General features: G+C 34.5%; 1 long non-coding RNA gene across 1 annotated transcript; it reads left to right on the top strand.

The window, feature by feature from the left end:
* The first annotated feature begins 14,371 nt into the window (after positions 1 to 14,371).
* Positions 14,372 to 18,714, top strand: LOC142633103 (uncharacterized). The gene is made up of 4 exons (XR_012843806.1): positions 14,372 to 14,636; positions 15,258 to 15,657; positions 17,593 to 17,720; positions 18,470 to 18,714. It is a non-coding gene; the product is annotated as an uncharacterized LOC142633103 (long non-coding RNA).
* The last annotated feature ends 797 nt before the right edge of the window (positions 18,715 to 19,511 follow it).

Here is a 19,511-nt window from a genome sequence, read left to right as displayed (position 1 = left end):
TTTATTTTGATACAAAGAAATCATAAGTTAGAATTTTTTTATTTATTATTTAAGCTCACCTTTAGTAAAATAAATAATTTTTATAATCATATCAATAAATTATAGTGAAGAAAAACATCCTATATTCTTATAGCTGTAAATAAATTTAGGCTCTTGTCGCCTCAACTATCATTATTTCTTTGCACTTTTCGTTTGATTTTTTTTTTCCTCTTATATACTTTCTTTCACATAATTTATTTGATATGATCATATGACCATGATGGTGTCATTACACTAATCAAGTTGACTGTTTTTGACAAATATTTCAAGAATAAAGGCATCCTAATAATTTGGACAGCTTAGAGAGACCTAGCCAATTAGAAGTATCCGTCTAGAATAATGCTAATACCATAACAAAAATTTTGCCACAACTTACCCACGTAGTATGTTGTGAGCAATGGAATATAAGTGGTGGGTCTATATAAGTTTATAACTCCACCACTCATAATATCAAACATGGGCAAAATGTACGTGGATTTTATTGTGGTATTGGATTCATCCATTATTCCATTTATCTTTCGGTGTCTCACAAAAAAAAAAAAAACAATATTGTATCTAATTCACTCTAAAAATATCCCTTCAAACCACTTTGGTTCAATTTAGTTCATTTGGTCCAATTAGATCCATTTCGATCCAATTTTAGCCACTTCAGTCAACTTTGGTTCACCTCGGTCCATTCAGTCCACTTTGGTCATTCGTTCTTTTTGGTCCATTTCAGTCCACTTTAGTCCCTTAGGTCTACTTTAGTCCATTCAGTCCACTTTGGTCATTCGCTCTTTTTGGTCCATTTTGGTCCACTTCAGTCCCTTAGGTACACTTTAGTCCATTCGGTCCTTCTGCTGCACTAGGTCTACCTTGGTCTCTTAGGTCCAGTCCATTCGGTCCTTTTAGTCCACTTCGGTCTATTAGGTCCACTTTGGTGAATCCGGTCCACTTAGGTTCAATTCAGACCATTTGGTTCAACTCGGTCTATTGGGTCTAGTTTAGTCCATTTTGTCCACGTCAGTTCCCAAACAAACACTCAGTTGTTTTAAGCATGCCTGAGTTAAGTTGAGTATACAACAATATAATTGAATTAGTAAATGATATGAATTTTGTGTTGTCTCATCCTTATTAATAATAACAAAAAAAGGTGCATAACATATCTAATTTTATCCGTAAATTTTGAAGCAAACTGCTAGTAAGAGTCATGCTAAAACTATTACTAAAATCTCAAAAATCAAGTTAATATAAATCATAACTCAACAAAATTAAAATAAAATAATCTTTTAACATAAACATGTAATGCGGGACTCACGTTCTTGATAATTTGGAGAATATATATTTTTTTTTCTCTAAAGTTTATATGAAATTCGTATAACATGCACACTAGATTCTTCATTAATTGTTAAAAATAAGTTTGACATTTCAAATAAAAATTATCTAGAAATAAATAGAAAGTTAGAATGTGTAATGTTTTGAATAAACTTCAAAAAAATTAAGGATGACAAACACATTAGTGTAAATTTTAGGAACTATGAAGTAAGATTGTTTCACAAATGGTTAGGCCCAAGTAGAATACAATAGAAAAGATCGACCATATGTGGTGGTTTGGGATATTGCAAGATCCTAGGAGCTAATGTAGCACTTCTCTGTAGTTGAGTTCAGTAGTTGTTACCTGGGTTAGGAAATTCTAACGTCTCAGCTCATGAATAGAAACTAAGTTTAGGACAAGTACATGTTGTTGTTAAAGGTGCATAATTGAGTTACAAGGCTCTTCACAATCATCTTTAGCCTTGTATTTCTATGCGTCCTTGACCATCCTCTCAATCTCTTGATTGGGTAGTGATCTTCCTTTTCATACCAGAGGTCTTCTCTTCAGTGGAAACATTAAGTATTACATTACATCAATGGCAGCCTTAATGTCTCTACTGAGGAGAAGATCACTAGTGTATATGAATGAATTACTCACCCTTGTATTAGACTCTCTTTTTGAGAGAAAAAGGAAATTAATCTTTGTTTGGTATTTAGAGGAAATGGACGGCTTCCTTTTGTCCATGAAAGATATTTACTATTACTAGTAACTTGGGGTAGAGTATGAGAAGTGGGTGTTGGAGTTGATGACAAACTCATGTATTGCAAATTATGCCATGCCATACTTATCAGATGCTATAGCTCTAAAATTAGCAAGGGTTAGAGACAAGTCTAGTGGTATTTACTTTTGTGTTTATTTATGAGCAACTCTTTGTTTTGTTGTGTTTTCTATTTAGTGTTTATCTAAATTGATAAAAAAAAAATTCTCCACTGTTTAGCCTGTTACATTTACTCTTCCAGTTCCTAGAATGTAGATGCTTTCTTCTCTTCCCCAATTAAAAAATAACAGAACATTGAAGTAATAATGGCTGATATGAGTAGCAATAGCTTGGTAGCTTTTTATTACTTTTTGTGGTGTTTGTTGATGGCATCAGAATAATTTTGTAGTTCAGTAATGTTTATTTGGGAAAGCCGAAGGGGTCCCAAAAGTTTGATAAAATTGTGCAGTCAGTAGTCATTGGACTTTGGTAGTGGACAAGAAGATTTCTTGCAAAGAAAACAAGATCAAATAACAACAGCGCATAATCTACAATATCAAGATTAGACAAACTAATTAAAGTTCTTTTTTGAATGGAATCACACCCTAATTATCTCAAAGAGTTGTGTTGTATTGAGATCTATCCAACTTACTTGGAGGGGATAAACATTAAACACTTGTAAAGATTAACTTTTTAATTTTAATTTTACATTTTGAATGATAAGCCTTAAGATTGTATATTAAACCCTTGAAATAGTTTAGCAAAAATTAAAGAATTCCATGATTTGATGATGCTGATAGTTTTTGGATTTTTTTAGGCACCGTCAATTACTCCTGAATGAATGCCTCCTCAACCATCCAAAAGAGGGGGGGAAAAATTTGTGGAGGTGGCTCTTACAACAAAACATCAGATTTCATTTACAATTTGAAATAGAAGGATTTAATTATATACACAAGGTTTCTGACCCTACATTCCAATTAGATTTCATCATTGTTACAAAGCCTAAGTGACACTAGTTGAATTACAAAGCTATTAATTAGTTAAGGTCTAATTAAGAATGTAAATGAGTTTATCAACAAAAAAAAAAAGTACGTAAATGGGTTCAAGTTATTTTAACCGATAAATATGTTTGAATAATCTATGGGTGATTAAGTCCCACCTACATAATATATAAATCAATTGATATCTTAACATGATGATAATAAATTGTATCCATATATTTCAAATTCTAATTAATCTGGAATTTATTTTTCTTTGGATACATGCACTCCAATGAAACTCATGCCTTTTTAATGAATACATGCACGAGTATTGAACATCACTCCAATTTTCTTCCTTACTTTTTAAGCATAATTACTTGTCCCTTGCGTAAGCTTAGGAAGGAAAATTGGTGTGCAATTGAAAAATAATCCATTCAGAGTTTTGAGTTCAGCTAATTTAGGAAGGTGATATTACAATATTTTTGCAAATATGGAGAGTTAATAGGAGCAAAGAACAATATAGTTATAGTTATTGGGCTGGAATTTTTGAGCACATCATGTCTTAATGAATAATATTTTACAACTTAGACGTTGCATATGAAAACATACCTTCAGGCCTATATAAATTTTAAGTGCAGCACCTATTTTAAACATTGCATCTAGTGAGTTCTAGAAAAGGAGTTACACTAGAAAGTGAAAATCATGGAATACCCTTCTTTTTTGAAAATTTTCTTCTTCATGATGAATGCTCAACTTATTAGAAACATTTTTGGTGATAAGGAGTTTTGTATCAAAGCTGATCAAAATCCTAAAAGAAGGTCTTTGTTTATGTTAAGAGTATCAAGAGAGCTTTTTCTCTGAGGGAGAGATTCAAGTATCCTCCACTTTGGGAATTGTCCACAACATGACCGTGCCCACCATTATCCACAAATGGCTTACACTCAGTAAATATCAAAATCAGTTGAGGTGCACCCATATGTAAAATTGTTATTCAATGAATCATAACACTGAGTTTGCACCCCCAAAGATGGGATTTGATGAAGACCCATTAGTTTGAAACTGATCAAGATGGTGAAAATCTTGCAAGAAACCCTTTGATGAAGGAGCTTCAAAGGAGAAATCATCTTTCATATAGGACTTCCAAGTAATTATCAGACAAAAGTACTGGTTGTGAAGCAAGATTTTCCCTAAACTTTGTGTCAAGCTCCATTAGAGAGAGACGGAGAGATGAGGACTAAAAGTGAGGCAAATGGCCTAGTGTTTTGGTTCTAATCTCCTTTGTGTTACTTAATAGGTGAGCTTTAGATGTCATTAATTGTAGTGGTCGATCATGACCTTTAAATCTAAATCATCCAATGGTGATCAAAATTTGCTTTGTTAAGACTTAATTTGGTATTTCTTAGCTTTTGATGGATACTTTAACAACTGCAATTAAGAATTTAATAAATATGTAATAAGTATATTAATTGTAATTAAGCAGTTACATATAGCATATGGTCAATGAAGGTCATGGTTTCAGATATGTGAGAATAGATTTGAGTACGGTACTCGTTGGTATAATACCCTAATCGGACACATGGCATAAAGGCATTGGCTTGATTGATGGGCATTTTTGTCTTTCAGAATTTGTTTTATGGTTTCTTATTTTAAATAAAATGAAATTTACTCCACAAATTAATTCTAAGTGGAAGCAATGTTTTGCAACATGTAGTAAAATGGTTGAACATATTTATGACCATCTTGACTAGGGGTGTTCGCGGTACGGTGCAGTGCGATGCGATGTGGTTTTGGGCCATTTTTAGCACCATACTTTGCGGTGCGATTTAGCTAAAATCATAACTGTACCACACCTTATTTTTGAGGTCACATGTGTGGTGCAGTGTGATTTATATTTTAGCCAAAACCATAACCACTTTACACCTCATTTTTGCGGTCATATATGCGATACGGTGTATAAGATGCGATTTGAATGATTTGAAGTTGGTATATTTTTCAAATTTTGGGTTTTTTCAACCTAGCTCAAAACTAATTTTTCTCTTTGTTTTGGTCAAAGTTTTAAACTATTGAGCTAGTTTTTATTTATTTTGGGCTTACTTTCCTAATCAACACTTGCTAGGGTTATCAAACTACTTATAAAAAAAAGGGTTATCAAACTTTTTTTTTTGAAAACTAAGGTTATTAAACTATTAATAATATATTTAATATTAAAAATAATTAAATATATTAATATATAGAGAGGGTGCGGTGTGGTGTAGTTTGTGCGGTTTTCTTATTATAAAATCTCAAACCGCACTGCACCATGCGGTGTGGTGCGGTGCGGTGCACCATTACTTGCGATGCGGTGCAATTTTGCCATTTTGTGGGCGGTTTTGGTGCGGCTTTTACGATTTGTGCGGTTTATGCAATTTGGTGTACACCTCGAATCTTGACCTTGTTTTTACTTACTATATGTGGGAAAAATTAATATGCAATTTGATAAGGATTTTAACTCGTTGTCTTTTACAATATGTTTAAGGGCTTCTTATTAAATAAAAAGAAAATTTACTCCACAAATTAATTTTGAGTGAAGGCAACTTTTTTGCAGCATGTAGTCAAATGGTTGAACATATTTATGATGATCATGACCTCTGTTTTTACTTACTACATATAGGACTAGTTAATATCTAATGATGTGGTCATCTTACTCATGTTTTTACTTACTACATGTTAGAGATATATTAAATATATTAGCTCAATGTAATAGGCTCAAGCCTAGTCCTACTTGTACTAGTAATCTAGGGTTTAGTCGCCTATATATACTCATGTTAGGGTTCATTGTAACACAGGTTTTGTACTACACTCTTATGCAATAAAAATGTAACCCTTAAGGGGTTCATTTGTAGATGTAGGCCGACAAGGCTGAACCATGTAACCCTCGTATTCTCGGTGTTCCTATTTTATGCTTCCCCTTCCGCATCCACTCTAGCATATACAACATGGTATAACACATTGCGTTGCTACTAATGTATTTTAACATGGTATTAGAGTCATTCCTCTTTCTGGTTCCTGTGGACATCTCTAGCATTCTTCCGCTACCCTCGCCTTCATCCAATAGTCATTGTCAGATGCGAGTCACCGCCGCCACCCCCACAGTCCCTGCAACTCTCGGTTCTCACCTTTCTGTTTATCCAACTGTCAAAGCAAAGACATAGAGTGACAGAACAGCTAACCCCGAGCAAAACCCAACCAAGAACAGCCAGAAAAGACCTCACACGCGCTGCCTAAAGCTTCTAACTGTCGAACACGAGCTACACGCGTCAACACGCGCCGCCAGAAGTTCTCCACGTGTTGCACGCGCTAGTCAGAGTGCCACCACTCGCACACAAAGGCTCCAAAAACTCCCACATGCCGCCGAGTGTTCTTGACTCCCAGCTTGGATCTCGGCCACACGCGCCACCCTGATGGCCTTGTCATCCCTTGATCTGCAAAACACTAAAATTCTGCAACAAAACGCTAAAGCACGCACCCCCACGCGCCACCTGGAAATATTCTCACGCGTCGTCGTTGTCACTTTCCTGCCACACACCAAAATACTATGTCAGCTAAATATGATGTCAGCCCTAGCCACATCATCAGCCACGCACGTCAGTAGTGTCGCCTTGTCAGCACCACGTCACCTAGTTGACCGTTGACCCGGACCACCCGAATCTGACCTGTGAGCTTTGACTGTTGACTTTGACTTTTGTGTTGACCTTTGACCAAAAGTTAAAATTTTCCAAAAGGGCATATCTTGCTCAGTTTTTCGCGTAGATTACGATTTTGGACTCCGTTTATTCATTTGAAGCTCCAAAATTGGGCAATTGGCACATTCTTCATTGTGGTTTCTTCGAAGGCATTCTTCAAGGCATCTCCAAGGGATCTTCTCATGCTTATCCAATCTCAAGCCTTCATCGAGCTTCCACCTTGAGTTTTAGGGAGGATGTTAGAGAGATATTAAACATATTAGCCCAATGTAATAGGCCTAAGCCCAGTCCTACTTGTACTAGTAGTCTAGGGTTTAGTCATCTATATATACTCATGTTAGGGTTCATTGTAACACATGTTTTGTACTACACTCTTATACAATAAAGATTTAACCCTTAAGGGATTCCTCCATGAATGTAGGCTGACAAGGTTGAACCATGTAACCCTCGTGTTCTCGGTGTTCCTATTCTATGCTTCCCTTTCCGCATCCACTCTAGCATATATAACATGGTATAACACATTGCGTTGCAACTAATGTATTCTAACACTACATATGGGACAAGTTAATATTCAATGCTGAGGATTTAAAACCGGGATGCATTTGTTGTTTGGGAAATTGGGTCAATGGAAATTATGCAAATGTGTCCTAAGCAAAAATCTGATTTAATTACTTAAATTTGTAAAGAAAAAAAAAATTGTTTTAATATTGCTATTTATAAAAAAAAAAAATTTCAAGCATAATTTGCAATTGATAAACCTTGTAGAAGATGAGGAAACTGTATAAATGCTCTTTATGACTTTAAGTTTGTAAACATTGGCTATTACCACCCAAATACTTATTAGTGTTTGTGATAAGTTATTTCGATACAAAGAAATTGTAAGTGAGAATTTTTTTATTTAATATTTAAGCTCACCTTTACTAAAATAAATAATTTTTATAATCATATCAATATATTATAGTGAAGAAAAACATCCTATATTCCTATAGCCATAAATAAATTTAGGCTCTTGCTGCTTCAACTATTATCATTTCTTTGCACTTTGAATTTTTTTTTTCTCCTATGCACTTTCTTTCACATAATTGATTTGACATGATATGATCATATGACCATACTGGTGTCATTACACTAATCAAGTTGACTGTTTTTGACAAATATATTCAAGAATAAAGGCATCCTAATAATTTGGACAGCTTAGAGAGACCTAGCCAATTAGAAGTATCCATCTAGAATAATGCTAATACCATAACAAAAATTTTGCCACAACTTACCCACGTAGTATGTTGTGAGCGATGGAATAAAAGTGGTGGGTCTATATAAGTCTATAACTCCACCACTCATAATATCAACACATGGGCAAGTTGTGGATTTTATTGTGGTATTGGATTCATCCATTATTCCATTTATCTTTCGGTGTCTCACCAAAAAAAAAAAAAAACAATAATGTATCTAATTCACTCTAAAAATATCCCTTCAAACCACTTCGGTTCAATTTAGTGCATTTGGTCCAATTAGATCCATTTTGATCCAATTTTGACTACTTCAGTCAACTTTAGTCCACGTCGGTCCATTTAGTCCACTTTGGTCATTCGTTCTTTTTAGTCCATTTCGGTCCACTTCAGTCCCTTAGGTCTACTTTAGTCCATTCAGTCCACTTTGGTCATTCGTTCTTTTTGGTCCACCTCGGTCCCTTAGGTACACTTTAGTCCATTCGGTCCTTCTGCTCCATTGGGTCTACCTTGGTCTCTTAGTTCCAGTCCATTCGGTCCTTTTGGTGCACTTCGGTCTATTAGGTCCACTTTAGTGAATCCAGTCCACTTAGGTCCAATTCAGACCATTTGGTTCAACTCGGTCCATTTGGTCTAGTTTAGTCCATTTTGTCTACTTCAATCTATTGTTCCCAAACAAACACTTAGTTGTTTTAAGCATGCCTGAGTTTATTGAGTATAGAATAAATGATATGAATTTTGTGTTGTCTCGTCCTTATTAATAATAACAAAAATAGGTGCATAACATATCCAATTTCATCCGTAAATTTTGAAGCAAACTGCTAGTAAAAGTCATGTTAAAACTATTACTAAAATCTCAAAAATCAAGTTAATGTAAATCATAAATCATAACTCAACAAAATTAAAATAAAATAGTCTTTTAACATAAACACGTAATGCGGTACTTACGTTCTTGATAATTTGGAGAATGTATTTTTTTTTTCTCTATAAAGTTTATATGAAATTCGTATAACATGCACGCTAGATTCTTCATTAATTGTTAAAAATAAGTTTGACACTTCAAATAAAAATTATCTAGAAATAAATAGAAAGTCAGAATGTGTAATGTTTTGAATAAACTTAAAAAAAATTAAGGATGACAAACTAAATTAGTGTAAATTTTAGGAACTATGAAGTAAGAAAGTTTCACAAATGGTTAGGCCCAAGCAGAATACAATAGAAAAGATCGACCATATATGGTGGTTTGGGATATTGCAAGATCCTAGGAGCTGATGCAGCACTTCTCTGTAGTTGAGTTCAGTAGTTGTTACCTGGGCTTAGGAAATTCTAATGTCTCAGCTCATGAATGGAAACTAAGTTTAGGACAAGTATATGTTGTTGTTAAAGGTGCCTATAAATTGAGTTACAAAACTATTGACAATCATCTTTAGCCTCGTATTTCTATCCGTCCTTGACCATCCTCTCAATCTCTTGATTGGGTAGTGATCTTCCTTTTCATACCACATGTCTTCTCTTCAGTGGAAACATTAAGTAGACCATTACATCAATGGCAGCCTTAATCTCTCTACTGAGGAGAAGATCACTGGTGTATGTGAATGTACTACTCACCCTTTTATTAGACTCTCTTTTTGAGAGAAAAAGGAAATTAATCTTTGTTTGGTATTTAGAGAAAATGGATGGCTTCCTTTAGTCCATGAAACATATTTACTATTACTAGTAACATGGGGTAGAGTATGAGAAGTGGGTGTTGGAGTTGATGACAAACTCATGTATTGCAAATTATGCCATGTCATACTTATCAGATGCTATAGCTCTAACATTAGCAAGGGTTAGAGACAAGTCTAGTGGTATTTACTTTTGTGTTTATTTATGAGCAACTCTTTGTTTTGTTGTGTTTCTATTTAGTGTTTATCTAAACTGATAAAAAAATTTCCCCACTGTTTAGCCTGTTACATTTACTCTTCCAGTTCTAGAATGTAGATGCTTTCTTCTCTTCCCCAGTTTGAAAATAACAAAACATTGAAGTAATAATGGCTGATATGAGTAGCAATAGCTTGGTAACTTTTTATTACTTTTTGTGGTGTTTGTTGATGGCATCAGAATAATTTTGTAGTTCAGTAATGTTTATTTGGGAAAGCCAAAGGGGTCTCAAAAGTTTGATAAAATTGTTCAGTCATTAGTCATTGGACTTTTGTAGTGGACTATATTTCTTGCAAAGAGAACAAGATCAAATAACAACAGCGCATAATCTACAATATCAAGATTAGACAAACTAATCAAAGTTCTTTTTTGGATGGAATCACACCCTAATTATCTCAAAGAGTTGTGTTGTACTGAGATCTGTCCAATCTACTTGGAGGGGATAAACATTAACCACTTGTAAAGATTAACTTTTTAATTTTAATTTTACATTTTGTATGTTAAGCCTTAAGATTGTATATTAAACCCTTGATATAGTTTAGCAAAAATTAAAGAATTCCCTGATTTGATGATGCTGATAGTTTTTGGATTTTTTTAGGCACCATCAATTACCCCTGAATGAATGCCTCCTCAACCGTCCAAGAGAGGGGGAAAAAAATTTGTGGAGGTGGCTCTTACAACAAAACATCATATTTCACTTACAGTTGGAAATAGAAGGATTTAATTATATACGCAAGGTTTTTGGCCATGAATTCCAATTAGATTTCATCATTGCTACAAAGCCTAAGTGACACTAGTCGAATTACAAAGCTCTTAATTAGTTAAGGTCTAAATAAGTATGTAAATGAGTTTATCAAAAAAAAAAAAAAAAAATACGTAAATGGATTCAAGTTATTTTAACCAATAAATATGTTTGAATAATCTATGAGTGATTAAATCTCACCTAAATAAAATATAAATCAATTGATATCTTAACATGATGATAATAAATTGTATTGATATATTTCAAATACTAATTAATCTGGAATTTTTTTTCTTTGGATACATGCACTCCAATGAAACTCACGCATTTTTAATGAATACATGTACGAGTATTGAACATCACTCCAATTTTCTTCCTTACCTTTTAAGCATAATTACTTGGTGTGCAATTGAAAAATAATCCATTCAAAGTTGTGAGTTTCAGCTAATTTAGGAAGGTGATATTACAATATCTTTGCATATATGGAGAGTTAATAGGAACAAAGAACAATATAGTTATAGTTGTTGGACTGGAATTTTTGAGCATATAATGTCTTAATGAATAATATTTTACAACTTAGACGTTGCATATGAAAACATACCTTCAGGCCTATATAAATTTAAGTGCAGCACCTATTTTAAACATTGCACCTAGTGAGTTCTAGAAAAGGAGTAATACTAGAAAGTGAAAATCATGGAATACCCTTCTTTTTTGAAAATTTTCTTCTTCATGATGAATGCTCAACTTATTAGAAACATTTTTGGTGATAAGGAGTTTTGTATCAAAGCTGATCAAAATCCTAAAAGAAGGTCTTTGTTTATGTTAAGAGTATCAAGAGAGCTTTTTCTCTGAGGGAGAGATTCAAGTATCCTCCACTTTGGGAATTGTCCACAACATGACCGTGCCCACCATTATCCACAAATGGCTTACACTCAGTAAATATCAAAATCAGTTGAGGTGCACCCATATGTAAAATTGTTATTCAATGAATCATAACACTGAGTTTGCACCCCCAAAGATGGGATTTGATGAAGACCCATTAGTTTGAAATTGATCAAGATGGTGAAAATCTTGCAAGAAACCCTTTGATGAAGGAGCTTCAAAGGAGAAATCATCTTTCATATAGGACTTCCAAGTAATTATCAGACAAAAGTACTGGTTGTGAAGCAAGATTTTCCCTAAACTTTGTGTCAAGCTCCATTAGAGAGAGACGGAGAGATGAGGACCAAAAGTGAGGCAAATGGCCTAGTGTTTTGGTTCTAATCTCCTTTGTGTTACTTAATAGGTGAGCTTTAGATGTCATTAATTGTAGTGGTCGATCATGACCTTTAAATCTAAATCATCCAATGGTGACCAAAATTTGCTTTGTTAAGACTTAATTTGGTATTTCTTAGCTTTTGATGGATACTTTAACAACTGCAATTAAGAATTTAATAAATATGTAATAAGTATATTAATTGTAATTAAGCAGTTACATATAGCATATGGTCAATGAAGGTCATGGTTTCAGATATGTGAGAATAGATTTGAGTACGGTACTCGTTGGTATAATACCCTAATCGGACACATGGCATAAAGGCATTGGCTTGATTGATGGGCATTTTTGTCTTTCAGAATTTGTTTTATGGTTTCTTTTTTTAAATAAAATGAAATTTACTCCACAAATTAATTCTGAGTGGAAGCAATGTTTTGCAACATGTAGTAAAATGGTTGAACATATTTATGACCATCTTGACCTTGTTTTTACTTACAATATGCGGGAAAAATTAATATGCAATTTGATGAGGATTTAACTCGTTGTCTTTTACAATATGTTTAAGGGCTTCTTATTAAATAAAAAGAAAATTTACTCCACAAATTAATTTTGAGTGAAGGCAACTTTTTTGCAGCATGTAGTCAAATGGTTGAACATATTTATGATGATCATCTTACTCATGTTTTTACTTACTACATATGGGAAGTTAATATCTAATGCTGTGGTCATCTTACTCATGTTTTTACTTTCTACATATGGGACAAGTTAATATTCAATGCTGAGGATTTAAAACCGGGATGCATTTGTTGTTTGAGAAATTGGGTCAATGGAAATTATGCAAATGTGTCCTAAGCTAAAATCTCATTTAATTACTGAAATTTGTAAAGAAAAAAAAACTTTAATTTTTTTAATATTGCTATTTATAAAAAAATTTTACAAGTATAATTTGCAATTGATAAACCTTGTAGAAGATGAGGGAACTGTAAAAATGCTCTTTATGACTTTAAGTTTGTAAACATTGGTTATTACCACACAAATACTTAGAATTTATTTTGACACAAAGAAATCATTAGTTAGAATTTTTTTATTTATTATTTAAGCTCACCTTTACTAAAATAAATAATTTTTATAATCATAATAATATTATATAGTGAAGAAAAACATCCTATATTCCTATAGCTATAAATAAATTTAGGCTTTTGTTGCTTCAACTATTATTATTTCTTTGCACTTTTCGTTTGATTCTTTTTTCCTCTTATATACTTTCTTTCACATAATTTATTTGATATGATCATATGACCATGCTGGTGTCATTACACTAATCAAGTTGATTGTTTTTGACAAATATATTCAAGAATAAAGGCATCCTAATAATTTGGACAGCTTAGAGAGAGCTAACCAATTAGAAGTATCCATCTAGAATAATGCTAATACCATATATAACAAAAATTTTGCCACAACTTACCCACATAGTAAGTTGTGATCGATGGAATAAAAGTGGTGGGTTTATATAAGTCTACAACTCCACTACTCATAATATCAACACATGGGCAAGTTGTGGATTTTATTGTGGTATTGGATTCATCCATTATTCCATTTATCTTTCGTTGTTTCACCAAAAAAAAAATTATTATAATAATGTATCTAATTCACTCTAAAAATATCACTTCAAACCACTTTGGTTCAATTTAGTTCATTTGGTCCAATTAGATCCAATTTTGATCACTTCAGTCCATTCAGTCAACTTTATTACAAAAAACGCGTTTTTGAGCTGCGTTTTCCACATGCTAAGGTTGCGTTTAGCTGGGTAGGATTGAACCTGCCTTTTTAAAAACGCGGCTCTATGGGGATTTTTTTCTCTTTTTTTTTTTCAATATATCTGGAGCTGCGTTTAAGAAACGCAGCTTCAAAGATGCTGAGAGCTGCGTTTATTAAACGCAGCACCAAATATCTTGAAGGTGCGTTTGATAAAACGCAACGTAGTTTTAAGAGGGCGTTTGGATTGGCGTCCACGTCCACGTCCACATCTGAGTTTTGTTTTGTTTTTTTTTTTTTTTCATGCGCGTCTGTTACTGTTCATTGGCCATGAACAAGTGATTTTAGGCCAATGAACAGTAATTTTTGGCATGAATAGTATTTTTTACACATTTAAAAATTATTTTGATACAATGTTTTCAATTTTCAGCAATAAGTTCTATCCAAACACACCCTAAGTATAAAAATAAAATAAAAAAAATTTCCTCAACTCCACATAATTGAAAAAAACCCTAATAAGCTGCCTCTCGGTCCCTAAACCCTAAGCTTCAAAGATGCTGAGAGCTGCGTTTATTAAACGCAGCACCAGATATCTTGAAGGTGGGTTTGATAAAACGCAGCGTAGTTTTAAGTAAAAAAAAAAAAAAAAAAAAATTCCCTCAACTCCACATAATTGAAAAAAACCCTAAAGCTGCCTCTCAGTCCCTAAATACCTCAGATCCAATACCCTCCCCTCCTTCCCTCACTTCCACCCTCTCCGCTCTTCCCTCACCGACGCCGACGCCGACGCCGACAAAGCCCAGTCCTCCATCACCGTCGACCTGCCACTGCCAACCTCCACTTCACCGCCGATCATCCTCACCGAGCCGCCACCGTTGTGTTGCAGTGCTGCCGCCGACGATTTGGCTAGCACTCTAGCCCGCCGATCCTCTCACTCTTCAAGGTATTTGGTTGGGGTTTGATTTGGGTTTTTGATTCGGGTATTTGCGTTGCAATGATTTGTTATGTTGCTTGTTCGTTTTTGATTTCTGGGTTTCGGTCCTTTAGGAATTTGAATGCTTGGGGATTATGGTTTTTTGGGTCCTAGGGTTTTCGTTTGAACAAGATTGGTAATTTTGGCTTTTGGGTTTCTTTATCTACGTTTCAATTTACACTATAAAACTTGTTTAATCCGAATTGTACTAGTATACTTACTAAAGTTTTAAAAATTTTCTCTCTTTTCCTATTTTCAAAGGCCTCTTAATATTCTAATTCTGTTTTCTGCTGCATTCTGAAACCACAAAACCAAAATGTTCCAAGTGGATATAGGAACCCTGCTCCCCGCTCAAGAAAAAAGAAAAGAAAAGAGCTAAACAATTAAAAATTAGCATTTTTCTAAATCTATCTATTCTTACTGCACAGCTTACTTTGCTAATGAATCTTCTTCCTAGAGTTCTGCCTTTCTAAAAAATTGTCTTTAAGCAGCCCCACTTTATTGCCCTTCACGTATTTGCACACTAAAGTACTTATTTAATGTCAAATTTAATGGCTTGCCTTTGTTTTCTATTTTGTGCCTTCTGTGCAGTGGTGTGAACAACTGAACATTGCACACTGCTATCTTAATATATGGAGGTGGTTCTGTGTTGGGAAAAACATCTTTGGTTTCTCTTGTTTATCTTTATTTTTCTATTTTTGTTTTAATGGTTAGTTCCATAGCATCTCCCGCGGAATAACCTTGTCTTGATAGGGAGAGAATTTTAGGATTTCTTACGTGGTTGAAAAATGTTATCCAGATTGAGGAAAGAACTCTTGGAAGTGGAGCTGCTGCTCAACTTCTGGAAAAATTGAAACCACCCTATTGGTTTTTGGCTCGCCTACATTGCAAGTTTTCTGCTCTTGTTCAGGCTGTTCAGCATGGGGAAGGTGGCCCAGTGACAAAATCTCTTGCACTTGATAAGTGCCTTCCCGGTCGCCCATTTTTACAGGTATATAAGGTGATAGTTGTCTAAAGGGCCTTTCTTTTAGTCAATGCTGAAGGCTAAACTTGTGGCATTCACTTTACTGTTAGATACAATCCCTTTCAATCTGTCTCCAATCATTCCTTTTCTGGTATAATTATGAATCTTTAGACTATTTTGACTGTTTTCATTTTGCATTTTGAAACCTTGGATAACAGGTCCTTAACATGCATTCCTCTAATGTGTTTACGGATAGTGTTTTCTTATATTATATGTCACATGTGATTGTTTCTATTTGCTGGGTTTTGAAAAGAAAATTAATGAGATTGAAGAAGGCTTTATACCCAAAAAATAATTGATGAGTTGTTTCTTCAGATTAATCTAATCTAATAAGAAAGGATGTTTACTTAGGGGGTGCGAAATGGAGATAGTAATGGTGCTCATATGGAGAAACTTATCAAGGGGAAATGTGAGCTATATTTTGTACAGCTTCAGATATCATGTCCTGTATTTAGGTGGGGTGTTATGTTGTCTAGTCCAGCTTGTAATTATTTTCCCCAAGAATATATTATTGAGAAGTATGACAAGATGGACATGGATTTTAACATGTATCATGCATGTCTACATCTTACATAACCTATGTAATTATACACATTCTATATGTTTCTTGCATTTATGTCTATGTTCAATTTTTTGAATGATGTGCATGTTGCCATGCCTACAACACCTTAATTACTGTCTTTTGTTTATGATTGTCATGTACTCTGTACTGAACATCTTGATAAATTTCTAGTTACTGGGTTTGCCAATTATTTGCCATTTGATTCCTTGCTATATATATATATATATATATATGATATTTTTATAGACGTTAAATAAAAAATTAAACTATTTACAAATATTAGGAGAAAGGCACACAACTACAATAAATTTGTTATGAAGGCTTTTTTATTTTTCTGTTCAAATAAAAGAGGATCAGTCCTTAAAGCTTAAATGCAAGACTTGATGGAAACATGCAAAATGGATTGCTAATTTGTCTCTCATTTGAGCTTAAGTTGACAATTAGATAAGACTCATGATTAGATGATTATATATATATTACGCAGACACATACATCTATTCATGAGGGGGCTGTGTTTCAAAAACCAAAAATAAACCCAATTTTAAAGCTCAAATATGCAAGACTTGATGTGGCTTCTTATTTCGTCTCTTATTTCTCGTATTCAATTCTTCATACTTTTGAATTACTGTAACACTTATCTACACTGTATCATGTTCTAAATATAATACATACAACATTCAACAAATTGAGTGTGTGACAAATTAATCCAAACACTATGTGCTTCAATGGCCAATTCCTCAATTATATTGCCTTGGTTGAAGTGATTGAAGGTTTGGATTTCAGCACACTTGTTAGGCAGTATAATGGGGCCAAGACCTTTCTCAAGTGAGCGTTTTCTCAAAGTGAAGTGGGCATTTTCTTTGTAGCTTTGCTCTGGGGGGAAGATGTGTATAATGTCTTCTTTTTTTCTTTTTTTTTAAAATGATATTATGATGGCACAACTTTAGCAATACACTGGTTTGTATCTATATACACATGCGTTCCTGTGTGGGCATGCACCATGCATTTAGGTAACATGTAATGTAGATTTTTATTTTTAGCAGTAGATGCATCCATATTATTCCATTTTTATGTGCGTGCATTGGTGCATGCGTGTGTGCCTTACTATGCATGTATTTGTGCGCACACGCTGGATAAAATTAATTCAGATTTTATTTATATTTTTTAGGGGAGACATTCAACAGCATATTATTCCATTTAAGGCTTACCCATTCTGTCTGTGTAGATGTGGGTGTGATTGTATTTGCATCTACCTCAACTTAGATCTGTAAAAATTTCAGTATTGGAAATACAAGTTTTTATACTTATTTAATTGAAGTGTTTTCCTTTCATAAGAGCAGGACTGGCAGTGGCAGGATAAGTGCTTGTGGAGGTAATGGATATGGCGGTGGCGGTGGCGGTGGCGGTGGTGGAAGAGTTTCAGTTAATGTTTTCAGCAGGCATTATGACCCGGAAATTTTTGTGTATGGTGAGACTCACTATGTTCTTTGGCTATGGTTAGCTCCCTTTATATTTTCTTGATAAGTAATTATTAGAATTGAAGGGAAACCTCATGTACACGGTACACTGGATGAGTACATTACAACAAAAAAGAAAAAGAATGATGCAGCAAGAAAAACTTAAGAGCTGAAGTAGTTCTGATATGTGCTTATTGAGCTGTTAACAAAATTGGTAAAGAGCTTAAAATTTAAACAAAAGTAGAAGAAGTTGTAGTCTTGAAGGAAAGCAGTCTTAAAAAAAAAAAAATTTTAATATTATAAGTACTTGAAGACATTTATTGAAGAGAGAAAGGAAAAAAAAAAGTGCTCCCCATGTACAAAGGAAGTTACTTGGGAAACTAAAATATATCAGCTAAAAGTTGAATATACCTAAAAATTTCTTCAAACTATGGACTCCCTTCTTCTCTTGCACATGCATCACCACCCATATGCACGTGGAATTGTGTTTGTAACAGTTAGTGGAGGTTCATTTGGATGTTTTGATTCCTTCTCACTGAGTTTATCAATAAGGTCACTGACAAGTGACAACAAACTAGATTGAAAGAGCTCTGGCCCTTTTCGCTTTTTTGATGTTGTAAATCTATGTTTTTAACATTTTCAGTAAGTTAATGCAATGATACATTGCTCTTTCCAATTCTATTCCATGTGAACCATATTTGCTGCTGTTGGTCCTTATAGTGTCCTTTCAATTTATGGAGTTCATTATTAACTCCCACAGGATTGCTGAGAGGCTTCATAGCAGATTATGGTGTGCCATTGATGGTTGTAGTTTGGACAGCTATTTCCTATCTACCAGCTGGAAGTGTTCCAAAAGGAATCCCAAGACGACTCTTCAGTCCAAATCCATGGTCACCAGGTGCATATGAGAATTGGACTGTCATTTTGTTGTGTATAAGTTTTCACATGGTTTGGAACTGTGGAGTGTTGGCAATTGTTTTGTTGGTTCCAATTGGTTGCATATGTTGAGTGTTTTGGGCAAGAATTAAAGATTTAGCCCAAAAAAATAGGGGGAAAAACCTATAGCCGCGTTTTTAAAGACGCGGCTATAGAAAACCCCACCGTGTTTGTAAACGCAGCCCAAAGCTTGCCTATAGCCGCGTTTTAGAAAACGCAGCTACAGGTCTGAGCCTACAGCTGCGTTTTTATAGGTCTTAGCCCATACCCGCGTTTTAAATGCAGCCCAAACCGGGTCTATAGCCGCGTTTTCTTCAAAACGCAGCTATAGGTCCCGCATCTATGCACGTGAAAAAACGCAGCTACATGGACTAAAAAACGCAGCTATAGGATGATCTGAAGCTACGTTTTTAAAAGCGCCTCTTCAGGTCCCGCAGGGGACTATTGTCGCGTAGGATAGGCTGTGTTTGAAAATGCGGCTTAAGACACACAGCTCGGGCCCTGAAGTTGCGTTTTTAGGGACTATAGCTGCGTTTTTCAAACGCGGCTATAACCCTCGTTTTTTTTAAATTTGCTCCATTTTGGTCCATGTCGGTCCATTCAATCCACTATGGTCATTTACTCTTTTTGGTCCATTTTGGTCCACTTCAGTCCCTTAGGTCTACTATAGTCCATTCAGTCCACTTTGGTCATTCGCTCTTTTTGGTCCACTTAGGTCCCTTAGGTACACTTTAGTCCATTCGGTCCTTTTGCTCCATTAGGTCCACTTTGGTCTCTAAGCTCCAGTCCATTCGGTCCTTTTGGTCGACTTAGGTCTGTTTGGTCCACTTTGGTGAATTCGGTCTACTTCGGTCCAATTCAGACCA

This window comes from Castanea sativa, chromosome 4 (assembly GCF_040712315.1).
Source record: "Castanea sativa cultivar Marrone di Chiusa Pesio chromosome 4, ASM4071231v1".
In the NCBI taxonomy this organism is placed as follows: domain Eukaryota; kingdom Viridiplantae; phylum Streptophyta; class Magnoliopsida; order Fagales; family Fagaceae; genus Castanea; species Castanea sativa.
Note: the sequence above shows the minus strand (reverse complement) of the source record. Positions and strands in the feature narration are given on the sequence as shown.